The sequence below is a fragment of the Hemicordylus capensis genome, chromosome 3, assembly GCF_027244095.1.
Source record: "Hemicordylus capensis ecotype Gifberg chromosome 3, rHemCap1.1.pri, whole genome shotgun sequence".
Classification (NCBI taxonomy): Eukaryota; Metazoa; Chordata; class Lepidosauria; order Squamata; family Cordylidae; genus Hemicordylus; species Hemicordylus capensis.
In genome coordinates, this window is record NC_069659.1 from 216,396,101 (window position 1) to 216,415,810 (window position 19,710).

At 41.6% G+C, this 19,710-nt stretch overlaps 1 long non-coding RNA gene across 3 annotated transcripts in view; it reads left to right on the plus strand.

Annotated features, from left to right (window-relative positions):
* The window catches only part of LOC128349068 (uncharacterized), a 57,228-nt gene that overhangs the window by 15,683 nt on the left and 21,835 nt on the right, over positions 1–19,710 (plus strand). For 2 of the 3 annotated variants that reach the window (XR_008318534.1, XR_008318533.1), the window contains one exon: positions 3,769–3,955. This is a non-coding gene — a long non-coding RNA (uncharacterized LOC128349068). Of the gene's footprint in view, positions 1–3,768; positions 4,543–19,710 lie in introns of those variants that run through there. The other variant, XR_008318535.1, reaches the window with a different exon arrangement.

Here is a 19,710-nt window from a genome sequence, read left to right on the forward strand (position 1 = left end):
AATGTATTTATTAAACTATTGAAGAAATTTAGGTGGAGATAACCTGTGTGAGGGTTTAAATTAATGTTTGGCAATGAATAATCAACTGTGTGTGTATGTGTGTTCTGTATTCCCAAGAACATAAGATCACTGATGGCTGATGTGACAGTTATTGATCATATAGGTAAGCTAAGATAGATGGTAGAGTTGACCAAACAGGAAAGCCAAAATGGAGACATCATCGAGCCATCTTGATGATTCTTGAAGCCTCCCTGCAGTCAGCTCCCCAGCACATAATTTCTATTTCACACCACAGTCTCAATGTGTACAGGATAGTTGTTATTCACTGGTGAGAGAAAGACACTCTATACATGCTCAAAAGTCTTGGTCTTCCCCAGAGAGCCTACAGCTAATGCATTTGTAGGCAGAGCTTGGTGATATCATAGGTAGGGTTTATAGTGGGGTTGTCCTTTCCTAGTCAGGACAGTTATGCTTCTCTATGGACAGGGCTGGATTATGACATGCTGAGGCCCTAAGCCAGTAGTTCTTAATGTGGGGTCTGCCAGATGTTGTTGAATATTTATAGACCGCTTTTCAACAAAAGTTCCAAAATTGGTTTGCATTGATATAAATACATCAATAAAATGGCTGTCAATCCCCAAAGGGCTCACAATCTAAAAAATAAATAGAATATAGATACCAGCAACAGCCACTGGAAAGATGTTGTGCTGGGGATGGATCAGGCCAGTTGCTCTCCCCCTGCTAATTAAAGAGAATCACCACATTAAAAAGGTGCCTCTTTGCTCACTTTGCAGGAGACTACAAAGTATGTCCTTTGTATTCCAAACAGCATTGATGGTAACAGGGGAAGTAACCTCCATATCCCCATGGGTAGATGTCTGATGGCTAAGGCTGCAAGTGCAGATCTGATGTAGTGAGGAGTTTCTTGTAATAGAGATGGAAATGATTTGTTGGCCATTTTTTGGGCCATCGCGCATACGCACTTGCCATATCCATGACCTGGGCCCACTGCGTGCGCACACACACACACACACACACACACAGCCAAAATGGCCTAAAATGGCTTAAAATAGCATGAAGCAACCCGGGGGTGGGGAGGCCAGTGGGGGGAGGGGGAGCCACCAGAGACCCCACCATGGCTGCCACAGCACCCCCCAAACCCCCAACACCATCAGCGGTGGTAAGTCACCATTTAAAAAAAAAAATCCCCCCCGCCCACCTCGAGCCAGGCCCAAATCATTTTGAACTCATACCAAACCAGGTATGTACTGTGTACAAAATCAAATCAGGCCCAGTTCAGCTCGAGTACAATTTGATTCAAGCGGAACCAGGTTTTATGATTTTGTGCACATCCCTATCCCCAGTTCCCTTATATCGAACAAAGTATACAGGCTAAGCCCTGGGGAAGCAAGAAATGTTCTGTTCTGCACCTATCCCAATTCTACATAACCTTTCAAATAGTTTCCTGTTTGGTTTTTAAGGGGCAAGGAAGAGCACTAGAAACATTGTCCCTTCCCTACAATCTAGACTTGACTTCAGGAGGGGGAAAGGTATATTGTGCCCAGTGCATGGTCTGTCAGTTGCAACTGACCACCCAGAGTTATGGTTAGTAGATAGATTTTGCCCTCAGTGCAATGTTCTCAGGTGCAGCACATTGGAATGAATGTCCAGGGATTAATTTATTCATAGGAAACTGAATGATAGCCAACCTCTCATACAGGTGAAAATAAAGGGGTACACTTGGGAAGATATCTAGGGTAAACATAATCCAGTTACTGAGAATCAAGCCCAATCTGCATACTCCATCATGGATTCTGTTTCTTGGTTGGAATATATGGAATGATGGTATGTTGGGGAAGTGAGAGAGACTGCAAAAAAAAGCTCACATTTTAGCATAGATTTTCTTCAAAACCACTATTTTGGGTCAAACCACATGCAATGCATTTTCCTTTAGCCCTCAGCAATATGTGGAAGAAAATCATCCACTGATTCCTGCCTTCACTAATATATATATATATATATATATATATATATATATATATATATATATATATATTTGGCAGTTCTACTGAGCTGATGTTTAATCTCTGCTATATACTACAAAGTGATTCTCATTCAGAAAAATCTCCATTGCTGGCAGCATTACTATTCAACATAAATCAGAGTGCATTTAGAGTTTTGATAAAAGCATCCAATGAACTTTTGTCTATATCATAAAATGAAGCCTACTCTACTCCATTCATTGTCATCATCACCCTTTGGAACAAATATTAGTGAAGTGGATATTCCAAGACTTACTACAAGGAATTGAGATTCATTTTTTTCTTTTTGCTCTGCTTATCTTTAACCTTTGCAGCCCACCAAAATAGTGTAATAGCAGCAGGAGGGGAAAAGTTGAATATTGATATTATGCTTACCAACATATGACAGCCCTGTATTTACTATGGTTGAGAGTGTTGGTAAAATGTACTCTGAAAGATTACGGTCCAAGTATGAGTTTGTGGAGGAATTTTTTGTGGCAATATTTGTGCTTCTGTTTATAGCCATAACACATAAGTTGGTCTGGGGGAAACATTTTTATTATGAAATTAAATCGCCTAATTTTAGAAATAACGCTTTTAGGAATCTATTTTTAGCCTGCTTTCCGGTAGGGTTAAGAGATCATCCAGCTTTCTGTTTGTGTCCATGTGTCCCCCTTATCAACCTTGCAACGTCTGGACCAATATGAACCAAATCAGGTACAGTTGTAGGGACACATAGGACACCTCAGTGGTGTAGTTGTGATGATGTCATCCACCACAATTCAAGATGGCAGACGCATAAACTTTTGAGGTGCAATTGGGCTAACTTGTGAACTGCCTAATCAATCAATCATGTTTATTTATGGTCATAGACCAAAATTTTACTGCCTAATCGATTTGAACCAAATTTGCTACAGCTGTAGGGGCACATGGGGAAAACTCAATGGCATAGTTTGTGGTTATGTCATTCACCCCAATTTAGGATGGTGGACACGTGAATGTTTGTGGTGCAAGTGGGCTAACTTGTGGACTGTCAAACCAGTTTGAACAAAATGAGGGACCCCTGCTAATTGAACATACCCCTGCTAATTGAGCAAAGAGGCACCTTTTGTAAAGTGGTGATTCGCTTTATTGAGCAGGGGGAGAGCAACTGGCCCTATCCAGTTCCAGCTCAGCATTCTTCCAATGGCTGTTGCTGGTGTCTTCCTTTATGTTTCTTTTTAGACTGTGAGCCCTTTGGGGACAGGGTGCCATCTTATTCATTCATTCCTTCATTCATTCCTTCATTCATATCTATGTAAACTGCTTTGAGAACTTTGGTTGAAGAGTGGTATATAAATATTTGTTATAGTAGTAGTAGTACGTACGTACGTACAGTTGTAGTGAGTGACACACAGGGGCACCTCAATGGTGTAGTTTGTGATGATGTCATCCACCCCAATTTAAGATGGTGGACACATGAACATTTGAGGCGCAAGAGATCTGGACCTTGATTTAAACCAAATTTAGTGCAGTTTTAGAGATAGTGAGAGGAAAGTAGACAGATTAGTTCTTACTAGAACTTGTTTATTTATTTAAGAATATATACTACACAAATATATTGGGCATCCAAGCCATCCCATCTTAATACTGATAGATTTTGTGCTGAAAAGGCACAATCGCACTGAGCATGACCCCTCAGAGATCATGGTCAATGGTTGCCATCTATGGTTTCTGCATTACTGATGTCCTGATGCCTTGCCCACAGTCTGGTGATGCGAGTAATACAGAGCTTGCTGAGATGCAGCCCCGGCAGACCAGGAACAGAGAGGAGTCCTTCTGCCCAGCTTGCAAAACCACAGTTGATCGATCGTCTGCAGAATTATTTCCAGCTTCACAGATTAGCCTCTGGTTCATCTACCCAAGCTTTCATGCTATGTCCAAACGGGACCAAGGTATTGTTTTACTTGTTAGTCCATGCACCTGTGGTCTCCTTTCCTTATATAATATGAGGACTTCATCTCCATAGAATAGCTAGAAGCTGTTTAGAAGTTGAGCATCATGCCTTGGGAATCACTGTGAGTTGTTGCTTATATTTTACTTTTTTGTAGTTACTGTATTTTAGTTTTACTTGCTGTATATTATTCTATTCTATATATTTTTCCATTCATGTCGAGGTTTTATTTATTTTTTTAACCTGTATCTGGTTTAGCTATCCCATGTGTTATATGTATCTTAATATCTCTGCTATACTGTTTGAGCTTGGTAGCTTGTTGGTTAGAAGTTATTTATCATAACCTTTATTGTCCTTGTACTAGAGGTTTTATCTTATTTTTATTTGTTTTATAAGGTTATAATTATGGTTTGTGTTTCTCTCTTCTAATTTGTGCAATGTGACTATTTTGTTTTATATAGTTCTTTTGATTTTATATCTATTGCTTATTATTTTAATCGGTATATTTTACATATTGTGGTCCCCTGGAGAAGAGAGCACTGTTCCTGTTTTCTTCCTTTATTTCTACTAAATATAACACAGCCACTATTCCAAAAGGTGATTCTTTGTCCATTTAGTAGGGATAAAGGGAAATACAGCAAGATTAGAAATGTGAAGCACTTTGAACACTCTAAAGTGCTGTGCAAATGCTATGTATTACAATTTGACATGGTCACAGAAGCATGAAATTTTAGAGTTGGAAGAAACCTTGGAAGTCTGATCCAACCCCCTGCAGGAAACTGCTGCAGCATCTCTGATAGATGATCATCTAGATAGCTTGAAAGCTTCTAGAAAAGAAGAGCCTACCACTGGTCTTCTGAGGGCTGGTCATTCTTACTTTCAGACCATGAAAGCAAACCTTTTCAGGTGTGAGGGTGAACTGCGCCTACAACTTAGATTTAGAAAAGCGTGCAATGAGAAATTTGGGACACAGAAGGTTTCCAAAATGTATATTCTGCTCCATGCTGTGTGTGCTACATGCTCCTACCATCCACACAAATATTATAGTACAGCACATGAATGTAAAAGGTCAGATGACACAGAACACAACAGAAAATAATCTGAAGACCATGCACAAATGCTTTACTCAGGTCCAAACTGATTACACTAACCATTTGGGTGAAAGCCCATTAACTTGGATTATCAAAGTAGAGCCTTAATCTTTTTTGAAACTATAGTTTCGGTAATATTTTTCAACTCTTTCTGAATGTGGCAGCCTTAATGCTATGTAAGGAGAAGAGGCGATCATCTTTTTAGGTTTTTGTGTAGCTTGCTTAAATATTTTGGAAATATTACAAAATGGGTTTATGTTACACTGGATTTCACCCAACATAAGTGGAAGGTGACAGTTTGGTTGATGTTATCAGAACTGAAAAGGTTAAATTAATGGGTGGCTTTGTTGTGTTTAGTTAGGGTTTTTCTTCTTCTTTCATTAGCAATGAATTTATTCCTTGAAGAAATGGAATATTTTCAGTTGTTTTATTATGTGTCTATTTAGTTTTAAGAATGCCTCAAGGCCTGATCTGTTTAGAGGATATGCTAACAGTGAAGAACACACACACACACACACGCAATCATGGAAATTCATTTGATCTTGACTGCCTTAATGAAGTTATTATGGACACGTTTGTAGATCTAGCTGTGAGCAAGCCTAGGAAAGGTGCAGGGTTAGGGCCAAATGAAATGTGACCCAGGAGCTGTGCAAATGAATCTCCTGATGTATTTTTCTTTTTCTAACAGAAAAAGAAGAGACTGATTTAGATCAGGGTTATGGCTCAGAGCAAGGGGCAGTCTGACCCTTTCACCCCACATCACAGTTCTGATCCAAACTGTGCACCCTGCCCCGCCCCACACACACTTAGGCTACTATTAGCCACAGAGTAGAAAACATACAGGCATAATATGAGTGTCCGTATATTATTCCTGCATCATGAATAGCAGCTGTAGGGAAGGGGGAAATGGGAACAGAGCAATTGTTAGATAACTCCATCCATCAAAGCCATAGGGCCCCTTCACACATAATGGTTCAGTTCAATGGACCCATCCATTCAATGGACCCACAGTTTGCCTCCCTCCCTCCCTCCACTCCACCCCCCACCCCCACCCCCACCCTGATGAAACATGTTCCCAGATAATCCACAATCTTAGTCTGGTATCTGGAAAAATGAGCGGGACAGGCTGTGTGGGCTTTCTTTGACCCTGGAAGGACAGCCTGTGCCAACCAATAGCAATGCAGTCCGCGAAAGGAGCTTCCTCCCTGAACTCTGGTTGGAAATTCAATCCCAATCCAGACAACATGGCAGTGGCAACGAATTCTCATTTGATGGATGAAACTCACTGCAGATCGAGGATTCATTCTCAGGTTTGCGGGTGAGATTGGAACCGTGGTTGGATCAGGGAACTGCAGTTCCGAACATTCGGACAACATGGATGGTGAACCTGAGGTGAGTTTGCCTCAGATTCCCTGTTCTTTCCAAAGGCAGCCAAACTCTGATTGAAACTGGGCTATCAGCACCTGCTTTTAGCAAATAAAAAAAGATGTTAGGAGATGAATGAACACATCTCCCCAACAATTTCATTTTTCTAAACATTCTCGTTTGCAGGAATTGTACTATTTTTATGTTTGAGCAATTAAGGAAAATGAATTTGGGGCTAGTGCCTGCTGTCATGATAGTTTGACTTCTGGTGACTTCTATAATCTGCCCATAAACAAGTACATTCTGCATGCTAAGCATTCCATGGATAATTAAAGACAGTGAAAATTCTTCACAAGTTGCAAGGGTTCCTTCCACATGCTCACTGCTTCTAAGATGTGTATGTGTTTTTTATAGTGCTTCTTCTTTGACTCTCAAGTGCTCAACTGTTCACTCATTCTCAGACTCTTCATCATTAAAACATGTGGCTTGAAAGTCTCTGCAACAGCATGACAATAGGCATGTCTGAAACGTTCTGCAACAACACATGACAAATTATGTGCTATTTTGGAAAGCAGAAGAGAAGAATCCCAGGCCAGATGGCCCATAGCATCACCAACGGCCTGAAACACCTCTGCTTTTTAAATAAAATATATTTTGCATTTCTGCTTTTTGTTTTGGTATGTTAGGCTAAAACCTGCCTTTGGTACCTTGGCAGGAAGGCAATATATATGTACAATAACTAGATAACTTAACTATTTAACTAACACAAACAACTAGGCAATATTTTTTTAAAAAAAATCTGACTGTTTAAACAAGTGTGTAATACCATTTTCAGGCTGTCTCCTTATATCAACTGGTTGAGGTCAAGAAGTAAGGATGAGCCCTGCAGGAAAATCTAGATTGTTACTTTATGTGGCATTGATGACTCACAAGGTGACATTCCTCCCCTTGAGTAAATATGGAATGAACCCTCCTGTAGCAACTAGGCTTGAGGAAACAATAGGTGTGGTTATAAAAGGGATTTTTGCAAGAAAAAGTGTTGTCTTTCAATCCTCTGGCCTTAGTTAATTTTTTGCTTGCAGCACATTGCAAAAACAGATGTTCCCTGTAGTTTCACTTAAGAGAGAAGATCTCAACTCCACATCCTCTTGAAAAACAAAAACAAGAATCTCATGTGGTGTTTTGTCATGCCACAACTGCTTTGTTTTACCCAGGAGGAGTCTATAATATGAGAACTGTTTGGTCGCTGACTGGAAAGTTCTTCAGTTTCCCTAAGGCAGGGGTTTTCAACCAGGGGTATTTGAACCTCTGGGGATACTTTGAAGCCTCAAGAGGTACAAGGGGTACACAGAACCCTCCCACCTCCCTGACACATTTATTTATTTATTACATTTTTATACCGCAGCATCCAAAGGCTCTGGAAAGTGCACAACAAAAAACATTTAAGAATAATTTTAAAACCTTGGAAGGCCAGACCAAACAAATAAGTTTTAAGGGCTCTCTTGAAGGAACCCAAGCTATGGATTTCTGCTGAGAATGCAATCCACAGTCCAGGGGCAGCGACAGAGAAGGCCTCATTCCAAGTCGCCACCAGATGTAATTGTGTGCTACACCATTGATTCTCTTCCTGGCTGGCTGGCTAGTGCTCACATTCAGCCCACCACTCCCTCAGCCTGACCGGAGTGCTTTCCAGACTAACTGCTCATTGGCAGTAAAATGCCTCCATTCGGGCAAGTCTCATTCAGAACAGAAACAGCAGGGGGAGCAGTCTCGCAGCAACTAACAACCTGACAAAACAGCAACTTTTCCATGCTGGATGTATGATGTCGTAGCTTCATTTCGCAGCGATTAACTTCGAAACAAGGCATTGAACATGTGAATGGCACCCTGCTGTCCCCGTAGGGACTGCGGTGTCAGGACGCAGGAAGTGTGGAAGCACACTCCCAAGATGAGTCCTGACCCCGTTGCAGGGTCTAGTCTGGAAAGTGCCTGGCAGGCTCAGAAGTGAGGAAAATGCTGGCTGATGCCATGTGTTGGCATTGTCTCCCTGAGCAAACAATTTTATCTGGCCCCATTCAAAATTTTAATGAAGGCATGGTAAAAATGTAACAATTCTACTTTCATGCTACGTTTCTCTTTTGGATTTTGTAAGTACCATGTATGCACAATGAAAATATACATCTTTGTATGCAATGCTTTGCCTGCACGCAATTGATTCATAGCTTGAGCCCCTACTGCTAGACAGCACCAACTTCATTTTGAAGCCTCAGAACTGATGATGGGATCTGTCTGTAGGGCAAAAAAACCCATTCTACTCTCAGAGCAGAATTGCCCCCTCCCCAAGAATATAGAAGCTGCCTATCCCTGCCCTGCCCTTAAGGAAAACAAGGATTAGGGTCTTTTGGGGGGGGGGACTTCTATTTTCACCTTTAATACATAGTAGTGGAATGCAATGAATGATATGTGCATAGTGAAACTGTGCTGTCGTTGTTCACTTTTGTATGCCCACATTTATTATTGGCCCTTTGATTCCAGGAAATTTTATTCCAGGATTCCAGGAAGGTTGTCCCTTTCTTTAGTATGGGATGTGTTGGTTACTAGGTATGCAAACAGGACTGAGATGAGAGTGTTGATTCGTGTAATGGCTGCTGAGATGTCACACAGTCACTGATGGGCCCCTAAAGCTTGGGAAAGCAGTGGCATAACCCAATGCAGCTGTAAAAGGAAAATAACACTTGAAGATTTCTCCCTCAGCTGAATGATTGCAGGTATCATCTTACTTATTATTTATTTTTCTATGTAAACCACTTTGAGTACCTTTGTTGATAATAAGTAAATAAATAAATTATTATTAGTAGTAGTAGTAGTAGTAGTAGTAGTAGTAGTAGTAGTAGTGTATTTCCCAAGTATAGTCAATTACATTCACCATTACCCTTTTAGATTTTCAGTTGTACCTATTACCTTTTCCCAACTTCCCCACCGGCCTTACCGGCTCCAATGTTCCCTCGGCAGCCGAGGTCAGAGAAGCCCCAGGTGGGGTGGGCAGCTGGGCAGAGCAGCCCGACAAGTGGCCAGCTGAGACGCTGTGGGACCAAGGAGCTGGCTAGAGGGGCCAGGGGAAGGGCAGGGGGCGAGTGAAGAGGCAGCAGCAGACAGAGCCGCAGCTGAGGCGGATATGGGTGAGAGCAGCCTGATATGGTAGGGCAGAGGTCCAATTAGCGGGGGCGTGTGGGATGCATCAGTTGTCAGGAGGGTTTTAAGGCAGGCTTGGCCAGTGATGAGGGGCCATTAGAGGGTGATATGTGGAGGCCTCCGGAGAGAGACTGCCACAGTGACCCTGAGGAGCCTGGAGGAGGAGGACTGGGGTGAACCAAACCCCCTCCCCTCAAAAACTTTGAGGACCTGCCTGGGGGAGGTGAGAGGGAGAAGTAAAACAAGAAAATGGCCACAGAGAGGCCAGTGTCATGACAAAAACATAACGTACAAACCCAACACATGAAATCACACACACACACACACACACACACACACACACACACACACACACTATAGTACAAAACAATTTAAAAACGTTTTCTAAGTCAGTTTTTAAAATCAAATTTAAAAATCAAAACTTAAAAGCCCTGAGTGAACAAAACAGTCTCTATCTGGAGTCTAAAAGAAAAATGTGATGAAGCCAGGTGAATTTCACTGGGGAGGCTATTCCGTAAATGGGGTACAACCACCGAAAAGACCCTCTCCCTAGTAGCCACCCGCCTCACCTTGTTTGGCAGGAGCACTTGGAGCAGGTCCTCTGAAGAAGATCTTACGGTCTGAGTCAGGACATATGGGGCAAGGCACTCTCTCCGGTAACCCAGTCCCAAGCCATTTAGGGCTTTAAACGTTAAAATCAGCATTTTGAATTGGGCCTGGAAATGGACTGGGAGGCAGTTTGTTTGTTTGTTTGTTTGTTTGTTCACATTTATATCCCACTTTTCCTCCAAGGAGCCCAGAGCGGTGTACTACATACTTGAGTTTCCCTTTCACAACAACCTTGTGAAGTAGGTTAGGCTGAGAGAGAAGTGACTGGCCCAGAGTCACCCAGCTAGTTTCATGGCTGAATGGGGATTTGAACTCGGGTCTCCCCGGTCCTAGTCCAGCACTCTAACCACTACATCACGCTGGCCCTCTCTCTCTCTCTCTCTCTCTCTCTCTCTCTATATATATATATATATATATAGAGAGAGAGAGAGAGAGAGAGAGAGAGAGAGAGAGAGAGAGTATATAATTATTTGTAGTAGTAGTAGTAGATGCAATTCTTAGATGCAATTCATAGAAGCAATTACAGAAAATTGTCCAAAATAGATAGGAAAGAAGAGAAGGATAATATTGAAAAGGATAATAAACCCCTTTTCCCCATAACAGGGGGAAATGATTACACAAGAAGATATATTTATAAGACAAGATAACAGTTGTTGCTCGCACATTTCATTACTTCATTGTGGGCTGAAAAAAACTAAATTTGGACCTGAGACATGAGAAGGGATACAAATACCAATTCTTAATGTTTTAGTTACCTGGTTAAAATTCAGCTGCTCCACGAAACAGCAAAATCTGCTCAGTGCCATCTGGTAGCTGCAAAGTGGGAAGAAAATCCACTTTCAGTACAGGTACAGTTACTGACATTTCACTAGCAGAATGCAATAAAAAATACACATGCTATTTAAAGCATTGACATACTTTAATGTAACTATAATGCCTTCAACATTTTGGTTTGTTTCTGAAGTCTTTGATTCCATTAGTGTGTATTCATAGAAGCAGTAGAAGGAGCATTACGCATCATATGTACAATAAGGTCTATGGAAAATAAAGGTATTAGAATTGGCATGCTTTTGATGAAGCATAACGCTGCATGGCATGGAAGGTAGAGTACTAGTTTTTTGGACCTCATAAATCTACTACTTATTTATATCACTTTTTACATTTGCAATATGGCTTGCATTAGGCTCCTGAATTGGTCTCTACTCCTGCTTCTGATGGAAGTACCCCATATGCTGGGGACTCCAGGAAAGGATACTTAAATGGGACATGTAGGTCTGAAATCAAGAGCAACTAAGATGGTGAGGGATCTGGAAAGCAAGTTCTATGAGAAATTGTTGAAGGAGCTGGCTATGCTTAGCCTGGAGAAGGGAAGTCTTCAAATATCTGAAGGGCTGTCACATGGAAGAAGGTGCAAACTTGTTCTCTGTTGCTCCTGAGGGCAGGACTGAAACCAATGGGCCTCTGCATGACCGGCATCATGACCCAGCCATGCAGGGGCCCATTGTGCATGTGCAGTGTCCTTCAAAATGGCCACAATGATGGGGGAAAGGCCCGGAGAGGGCCAAAGAACAACTGAACTGGGTGATTTTTACCACAACAAAGGTTGGTGGGGGAGGGGGAACCTCCATGGACACCCCCCATGGCCTCTGAAAAGCCCCCCGGAGGGGGTGAGTACTATTTTTTTAAAAAATGTGACTAATGAACTCCCCAAATGGTCGAGGTGGGGGAGGGTTTCGGTCAGGCGGTGGTGCGGTTCGACCCTGAACTATTAAACCTGTTTGTACATCCCTACCACCTTCAGACATCACGCAAAACCGGTAGACAAACTCATTTCCAGTTCGCCCTCCGTGATGTTCAAATGATCAGAACCACAGTTCCCGGACCCAACCACAGTTCCAATTTTGTCCCCAACCTGGAAATGAACCCTTGGTTTGCAGTGGGTTCAGATCACCCAAAGGAGGGTCTGGTCCCTCCTCCATTATGTCCAGATTGGGATTTCACCCGAAACCGGAGGGAATGGAGGAAGCTCCTCCCAGGATCTGCCAGCTAGGGTTGCCATATTCTGGCAACCAAAATCTGGGTGCCTAATTCGCATATTATGTAAATTGGCCTGAAAATAATTTTTGAGCAGAATAGTGACTGCACGTTTTGCTCCATAACTCCGCTTCTACAAGGGCTAAAGCTTAGCTTTAAAAAAAAAGAAAAGAAAGAAAGCTAAAAGCTGGGCGAATCTGGGTGGGCTAAGCAATCTGGGTAAGATGCTTAAAATCTGGGTAAAACCCAAAATTCCAGTGGGCATGGCAACTCTACTGCCAGCCCATTGGTTGGTGCAGGCTGTCCTTCCAGGGTCAGAGGAAGCCCACGCAGCCAGTCCCACCCCATTTACCAGCTCCCAGTCATCATAATGTGATCATCTGGGAGCACGCCAGGGTGATGGAGGCAAACTACTAGTCTGTTGGTCCCACAGTTTTCTATTGTGTCCTAAGGGGGGCACCTTCTTTTGGTAGACAGATTACTGGTTAATTGCCCGTGATGGTTGGGTGATGTTTCCTCAGTCAGGCAATAGTTAGGCAATGGTCCCCTGATAGCTGAAGATTTCTCTTGAGTGTTGTTAACCATCAGGACTTGGGGAAGGTAACTCTGCACCCAGCTAAAGGAAAGAGGACTGTGCATGTATGTAAAGTAGCAGGTTGAAGACACTTTTTGGTACAGGAGTCTCTTTTGCTGGGGATCTGATGAAAAAGTAGCAGATCTGCGATTGTGGAAGAGTGCAAGAGTATATTGCTGGTTGCCTTCATTTACAAAGATACTTTTATAAATAAAGCAATTGTTACAGAAAATGCCATTCATTCAGTACGCTCTTTTCTAATCCCCAGGAATCACTGCCCCTGGAACTACTCACCACTGGGGAAAGCGAAAGCACACAAAGGTTGGACTGAAGTTTGAAATGCATAGTAGGTGGGTTCACAAGACCCACTGCAAGTAAATAGGAGGGAACTGGAGTTTCCCAGAGACCACAAACTCCCAATGCAAACTGGAAGTTTAGCTCATTTTGTGATGATCAAACCTGCCATGCTGAGTGGAGAATGTTGGGTTCTCATCTTCACTCAACTGTCTCCTGACATTTTCAAGCCTTCAAAAGTTGATTACAGATGATGGGCAAATGTCAGGCAGTGGCAGAAACCCAACATTCCCCACCCAAAATGGCAGGGTCAGACATCACAAAATGAGCTGAACTTGCCATTTGAATTGAGAGTACATTGATTGATTGATTGATTGCTCCCCAGTAATATCTGGTTCCTTCCTACTTTCTTGCAGCGAGTCCTGTGAACTGCCCCCCCCCACACACAATAAAGCCTGTGATCAAGATATGAAGAACTTGGTGGGGGAGAGAAAAGAGACAACTTATTGTTACACAGCTTCGATGTTTTAATCAAATGTCTGCATATTCTTCAGGGTACTTATTACAGTGCACAAGGCATTGGAATGCAATGTTTATAACAAATATTTAATCTAGATTCAGTGATTAAATAGGCAAATGTAATTTTGAAGCACTTTTTCCCCCTACCAGGTAATCAATGTAGAAGTGATTACATGACAAAACTGAAGTGCTTTCGTTTTGTGAAAAGGCAGATCAAACAGAGAAACTTCACCTTTCAATTGAGCAACACTGATGAATACAGAGACCTTTCTCAGGGATTAATGGTTAGCTGAAACAGTTGATGGCTGGAAGCTTTTGCTATGGGCCATTAACCCCAGGTGGTCATTCATTCTGCTAATAATGCCATGTGCCTTGATCATTATTGCACTTCTCCTATGGTGGAATATCAAAGACTCAGTCCAATAATATTAAAATATGCATTGGGGAAAAATATTTTTCCCCCAAACCTCCTGACACAGAACAAAAGAAGCCCATTTCTGATAACAGTAAATGAGTGTTTCCCATTTGTTTTATTAAAGAGGCCCACCAGCAGCCCTTTTCCCCCTTTGTTTGCCACCTGCCTGTTAGAAACACCTGTCTTGGGAGTGAAAGCTCTTTACAGCCCAGTCCTAAAGGCCAGTTCCTAGATGATTGCATCCTATGACAACCATCCTGCATGTGTGCATGGGCTATTTCTGATCTAATCCCACAGACAGAATTGTACACCACCTCAAGCACATTTTCCCCCAGTGGTGTCACCTCTCACATTAGCAGTCAGTCATCAAGTTTACAGTACTTCAACAGAGAAATCAAGTGATGTAGATGCATATATGAACTCACCTTAGCCAGTGGCAGCACAAGTAACTTTAAGTGCTTAGGATAGAATAAAATGACCACCATAGCATCAAAATGCCACAAGCCATTGGGTTGTGCCAGAGTTACAGCCTGATTTTCAGACATTAGCCAAGGAAGATAGATTTTAACTGTGACAGATAGAATGCTGTGTCACCTAATACACAATGGATTGCTTTGGTCAACATTTTCTTTTACAATTTATGTTGCACTTCTGAAGGCAGGAGTGGCAGCACTAATCATGATGTAGTGTTACTTTGAGCAGGATTCTGGGGGGAAATGGCTCACAGTAGACTAAGAAATTGCTCGAGTCTGCCCCCAAAATTGTAATATTGGCCTCTCCATTTTCATCACCTGAGAAAATGGTGGAGAATATGGGAGGTGTATTTTGAAGCAGCACTAGCTGTGACAGTGTGCCTCAGTCAGACTCCACAGCCTTGGTTAGTAATAGAGATGTGCAGAAATCGGATTTTGTGATTCAAATTAGAGCTCAAATTGAATCACAAAATCCTCAAATTGATTTGTTGAAACAGCCGGCTCGGCCAGCTGTTTTGACGAATTGACTTGGAATTGATTTGAGTGATTCGAGCACCATTTTTTTCTGGGGAGAGTTAGTCTACCAATTGGGGTCAGCAGGTAGACCAGCCCTCTCCCCCTGACATAGCTTATTGGCCCAGCTTGGAGGAGTGGTCTACCCTATGCCAACCCCAATTGGGAGACCAGCTCTCCCCAGAAAAAATGGTGCTCGAATCACTCAGATCAATTTAAGTCAGGCGTTCCATTTTAGGGGCAATTTCACCCGATACTATAATATCTTAGAAAGAAAGTCTGCAGTAATGTCAGGGGGTGTTTATTATGTTCAGGGAGGGGTGATAAATGTAATTGTTATTATAATGCATATTTAGAATTTGGATGTTACCTTCCTTTTTCAGTAATGACCCCCAGCACACGTTAGGCTTCCACAACTGACTGTTGCACCTCAACTTGCCATATTTCTTGCTGGGTTTTGATCTATTCGTCTCTCAGGTTAATTTTCTAAAATAAATTTTTGCCTTGTATTAGCTTATCTGCATGAATACAAAATATATTAGCATGAATTATGCTCAAATTAGAGTAAAAGACTCAAGATTTTTTGACACTTGGATGATTAAAGTTGATTATGACAGCTAAATGTTAACAATATAATATGTTCCCCAATTATGCCTCCGAATATTAAATCCTATGTTGCAAATGCTTTGCTTGTCATTGAGTTGCTTTTGCTTAAAAACAGTTTTTGTTAAATATTTGTTTGGAATTTTGAATGTATACACACACAAAGCAGATGGAAAACTGGATCTTCCCTATTTCATTAGTTGGGCTTTTTTCCTGGTCTGACTCTGTTCCTTGTCACAGACATGCCTCACCCCACTTTACTCCCCTCTCTTTTTCCTTGCCACATTGCACCTAGCCTTATCTTGCTCCCAGAACCTTGCCCACTAGGTTTGTCAAGTGCCAGGCTTTACATATGACAACTCCAATCGCCTATCACATTTTCACGACTGGACTGAGCAACTGATGCTTCCCCATATAATTCCAGTAATGCACCCCATACTGAATTGCCTTGTCTCAAGCAGCTGTGCCTATAACATAACCTTCAACATCCCCTACACACACACACACACACACACACACACACACACACACACTATAAGCAGATTATGGCTGGGCCATATTTTCCCCCTAGCAGGGATGTTGCTGAGATTCATAATTACCTGGTTTAGAATACAACTTTGGCAAGCCCAGAATGTTTTGATGTATTACAAATTGAACATCATTCTCTTCCCAGTTCTTTTCAATCCCTCGTCAAGTTTGTCTCTGGCTCAGAAGGTAAAATGAAAATTTGCATGTCATAATTTCAACATAGGTATCTTTTTGAGCTATTGAAGAAAGTGTGAGATAACTTTGGTTGATTAGATTGTGTTATCTCATGTTGTTAGAAAGAAAGCCCCCTTTTCTTTTTCATTCCTTATTATAGTAACACAGCAGAACCAAAAGCTTCATAAAAGAAGCAAGAGAGCACTTAATTCTCAGCCTCACCAATTAATCAACTAAAACACTGGTTGATTGATAAGTGAATTAAGGCATACAGTGGTAATGCAAATGAATCATTCACTCAGAACATAAGGACAGCCCTGCTGAATCAGGTCCAAGGCCCATCCAGTCCAATATCCTCTTTCACCCAGTGGCCCACCAGATGCCTCTGAGAAGCCCACAGGCAAGAGCTGAAGGCATGCCTTCTCTCCTGCTGTTACTCCCCTGCAACTGGTATTTAGAGGCATCTTGCCACTGAGGCAGGATGTGGTCTATAGCCCTCAGACTAGTAGCCATTGATAGACCTGTAGCCATTAATAGTAATTCCTTTTGTCAGTCCTAAATTTCTTGGCAATCCGTTTAATGGGTTCTAGTATTACATGAGAGGGAGATGCATAATTAAAACCATGCATTATAGACCTTGGTTTTATAAAGCCATGCATGATTATAGTGACCTCTATGATGTCTCCCCTCAGTCATCTTTTTTTCTAAACTAAAAAGCCCCAAATATTGTAGCCTTTCCTCATAAGGAAGGCGCTCTAGGAAGGTGACCAGAACCGTACGCAGTTCCAAGCATGGAATTGGCCATTTTAACTGCTGCTGCACATTGAATCAACACTTTCAACAAGCTGTCCACTATGACCCCAAGATCCCTCTCCTGGTCAGTCACTGACAGCTCAGATCCCATCAGAGTATATGTGAAGTTGGGTTTTTTTGCCCCAATACGCATCACTTTACACTTGCTCACATTGAACCACTTTTGCCATATTGTTGCCCACTCCCCTAATTTGGAGAGATCCTTTTGCAGTTCCTCAGTCCTCACAATCTTTTTTGGATCTCACTACCTTAAATAGTTTGGTGTCATCTGCAAATCTGGCCATCTTTCTGCTTACCCCAACTTCTAGATAATTTATGAATAAGTTAAAAAGCACTGATCCCCAGTACAGATCACTGGAGGACACCACTTCTTACTTCCCGCCATTTAGAGAATTGTCCATTTATACCTATTCTCTGTTCCTGTCCTTGAACCAATTACCAATCCACACATGAACCTGTCCCGTTATCCCATGACTGCTAAGTTTCCTCAAAAGTCTTTGAAGAGGAACTTTGTCAATAACTTTGAAAAAAGCTTTTTGACAAAAGAAAAAGGGTCCGGATATACTGTACTATGTCAACTGGATCACCTTTATCCACACACTGGTTGACACTGTCAAAAACTCCCAAAGGTTGGTGAGGCAAGAGTTACTCTTGAAGAAGCCATGATGGTCTTCCCTCTGCAGGACCTGTTCTTCTATAATTGAATTTATTATTATTATTATTATTAATAATAATAAATATTATTAATATTATTAATAAATAAATAACACTAAAATGTTTAGAAACAACTGGTGTCAGCAAAAACATTCAGATATTTATTTTAAAAAGCAATGAGCATGTGGAGTACACAGTTAACAATCAATGGCGAGACACTTGGACAGGTAATACCAAGGGGACTCACTATCCCCTCTGTTGTTTGTAACCGCTATGACTCCACTTTCACAAATACTAAACAAAACAGGCCTCGGAAAACAAACATCTAAAACATCAAGTAAAATCAACCATCTGCTGTACATGGACGATCTGAAGTTGTATGGAAAGTCCCAGTCAGAAATGGAATAACTGCTAAACATTGTCTTTATATTCAGTAGCGATATAGCAATGGAGTTTGGACTAGACAAGTGTGCTGCTTAATAATGAACAGAGGAAAAATAACAAAAACAGAAGGAATAGAAGTGCCCAATGGAAGCAACTTCAAGACCCTGCAAGAGAAAGAACCTTAAAAATACTTGGGCATACTCCAGGCTGATAACAATGCACACACTGAAGTTTAAAAAAAAAATGGAAGTGAATATATCAGGAGAGTTAGAAAAATCCTCAAGTCCAAACTCAATGGCGGGAACACCATACATGCCATAAACACCTGGGCTATGCCTGTTATCAGATACACTGCAGGAATAATAGACTGGACCCAGGCAGAGCTAGAGACGCTAGATCGTAAGACGAGGAAAATCATGACCATCAATCATGCTCTGCATCCCCGCAGTGATGTAGATAGGCTATACCCCCCTCGCAGCTCAGGTGGAAGAGGAATGCTGCAAGTCCATCAAACAGTAGAGGAGGAGAAAAGAGGCCTTGAAGACTATATCAAGGACAGTGAAGAAGATGCACTTCAAATGGTCAAGAACGAGAAACTATTCAACACCAATGAAAGAAAGCAGGCCTACAAGAAAGAACAAGTCAAGAACCGAGCAGAACAATGGAGAAATAAGCCCCTGCATGGTCAATATTTGCACAATATAAGTGGAAAATCAGACATCAGCAAGACCTGGCAATGGCTTAAGAATGGCAACTTGAAGAAAGAAACACAGGGTTTAATACTGACTACACAAGAACAGGCACTAAGAACAAATGCAATAAGATCAAAAGTAGAAAAATCAACAACAAACAGCAAGTGCCGCCTTTGTAAAGAAGCAGATGAAACTGTGGACCACCTAATCAGCTGTTGTAAAAAGATTGCACAGACTGACTACAAACAAAGGCGTGACAAGGTAGCAGGGATGATACACTGGAACATCTGCAAAAAATACAAGCTACCTGTAGCCAAACATTGGAGGGACCATAAAATTGAAAAAGTTGAAGAAAATGAAGATGCAAAAATATTATGGGACTTGCGACTACAAACATACAAACATCTGCCACACAATACACCAGATATCACTGTAGTCGAGAAGAAAGAAAAACAAGTTAAAATAATCTTCATAGCAATACTAGATAGCAGAACAGAAGAAAAAGAAATAGAAAAAATCACCAAATACAAAGATCTACAAATTGAAATTGAAAGGCTGTGGCAGAAGAATACCAAAATAATCCCAGTGGTAATTGGTGCCCTAGGTGCAATTCCAAAACACCTTGAAGAGCACCGCAACACCATAGAGGCCACAGAAATCACCATCAGCCAATTACAAAAAGCAACTTTTACTGGGAACAGCCTATATTCTGCGACGATATCTATAATAATAACAGTAACAACACTGACAATAAAATCCAGCCATCCCAGGTCCTTGGGAAGGATTTGATGTCTGGATAAAACAAACCAGTCAATAACACCTGTCTGAC